The sequence below is a fragment of the Theobroma cacao genome, chromosome 9, assembly GCF_000208745.1.
Source record: "Theobroma cacao cultivar B97-61/B2 chromosome 9, Criollo_cocoa_genome_V2, whole genome shotgun sequence".
Taxonomy (NCBI): domain Eukaryota; kingdom Viridiplantae; phylum Streptophyta; class Magnoliopsida; order Malvales; family Malvaceae; genus Theobroma; species Theobroma cacao.
This window is the reverse complement of record NC_030858.1, coordinates 4,413,044-4,415,416: the sequence shown is the minus strand read 5'-3', so window position 1 is coordinate 4,415,416 and position 2,373 is coordinate 4,413,044. Positions and strand designations below refer to the sequence as shown.

Here is a 2,373-nt window from a genome sequence, read left to right as displayed (position 1 = left end):
ACAAAAAACATGTAGACGGTGCTCAACTGGCCCAAGGATCAGTGTCTACCTCTCCCTATAATTAAGTGGTGGAAAACAGCCAACTTAAATTAAGTTAATTACTAATGCAGCAGATTCTTTCAAACAAAAATACTACTGTTCTCGATAATTTATGATAATTGAAGGGCCAGCAACTCTCTCTCTCTCTCTCTAGGCTGTTCATCTTCATGGTCTCTCTAGTCTCTAGGAGAATTGCAAGGAAATACCAAAAAACAGAAGAAAAATCTCTAAATACTTAATAGCAGTCTGATTTTCCAGTTATGGATGGCAGCCAAAAACAGCTTCATATAGTAATGTTCCCATGGTTAGCTTATGGCCACATCATGCCATTTCTTCAAGTCTCCAAGTTCTTAGCTCAAAAGGATCACAAAATATACTATATCTCCACTCCTAAAAACATCAGCCGCCTCCCGAAGCTTCCTCCACGATCTCTGCTCCAACATAAGCTTTATACAACTTCCCTTGCCTCACGTTTATGGCCTGCCACCAGGAGCTGAGTCCACCTCCGATTTACCTATTCACCAAGTCCCTTACCTCAAGAAAGCATATGACAAACTCGAAACTCAGTTGACTGAGTTCCTCAAAAAGTCATCACAAGTCAAATGGATTATCCACGATTTTGCCCCTTACTGGTTACCGCCTGTGGCGACTCAACGCGGCATCAACTTAGTTTTCATCAGTATACTTTCTGCTTCGTCGATCGCTTTCTTTGGCCCTCCATCGGAGCTGCTCAGTGGACGTAGACAACGACCAGAAGACTTCACGATGGCACCAGTGTGGCTGGATTATCCTAACAACCTAGCTTTTAAGCTCCATGAAATGGTTGGTCACCAGGAGTGTATGGACTCTGTGTCCGATTTTGAACGGGTCGGAACGTTGCTTTTAAGTTGCAAAATTGTGGCTTTGAGGAGCTGCTATGAGGTCGAAGCTGACGCGCTTCGTGTGCTTAGTAAGATTCACCAGAAACCTATTATTCCGCTTGGATTATTGCCGCCATCATTGCCAAGTAACGAAGATAAAGAAAATGAGAATTGGGAAGCAATGAAGACATGGCTTGATACCAGACGAGACAAGTCAGTTTTTTATGTTGCACTGGGTAGTGAGGTGAGTTTGAGTCAAGAGTTCATGCACGAGTTGGCATTTGGGATAGAGAAATCCGGGCTGCCATTTATTTGGGCGGTCAGAAACCGCCCTTTCGTTGAAGGACAGTTGGTGCAGGACATACTCCCATCCGGGTTCGAAGAACGAGTTTCGGGTCGGGGCTTGGTTTTACGGGGCTGGGCACCTCAACTCAGGGTCTTGGCTCACTCCTCAGTTGGTGGTTTCTTGACTCACTGCGGTTGGAGTTCAGTTATTGAGGCACTCGGGTTTGGTCTGCCTTTGATATTATTTCCCGGTGCAAGTTCGGATCTTGGGTTGGTTGCTAGGTTGATGCATGGCAAAAAGTTTGGGTTGGAAATAGAAAGAAACGATCTTGATGGATCATTCACAAGTGACTCGGTGGCTAAGTCTATTAAGCGAGTCATGGTGGATCCCGAGGGGGAGCCACTCAGAGCAAATGCATACGCAGTGAAGGAGATTTTTAGCAGTGTAGAGCTGAGTAACAAGTACTTGAACGAGTTCACTCGGTCCATCGAAGAATTTCCACCTTCTGACACTGAGGTTTGACCTGTAGGCGTCACCGTCTATGCTTATGATCATGATATTTTCATTCTCCAAACTGCTGAAGATGCCAAGTGTTGTCATTCTCAGGGTATTATTATGCGAATTTTCATTTTATGACAAATGATTTTCTTTTATGTGTATATATGCCGTTCATGGTTTTTAATGATAAGTACAAAACTTTTCCTATAAAAGTTAAAGCGAAGTATCACATGAGATGTCATGTCGAATGTTGGCCGACACCAACGTCGTTCTCGTCCCCACCGGCTTTCAATGAATTATCGTAAATACGAAAACATCAATTCTTTTTATCTTTTTCCTTTATCTTCATAAATTTTTTTTTAAATATTGATTTTAATATATGTTAGTACTCAATTTTTAAATTTTTTATATAAAATTGCTATTACAAAAAATAAATTTGAAATATAAATGATAAAAAAAACCAAAGGTTCAAAATAGAAAACAGAACATTGAACTGATGGAAGATAAAGTTCATTTTTAGTTTTGCAAGAAAGATGCTTGCGGTGGGATTTGACATGGCTGGACCCCAACGAGGGACCCCATGCAAATGACGGACTCCAATCAGGGAGTACCAGAATAGCAGACGATCTCAAAGCTTCACAATTGGCTTTTCTATATCAAGGTTATTGCTTTTCTACTTACAATATGCCT

The 2,373-nt window shown here is 41.6% G+C and overlaps 1 pseudogene; it reads left to right on the top strand.

Annotated features, from left to right (window-relative positions):
* On the top strand, nt 108-1,895 carry LOC18588355 (annotated as a pseudogene).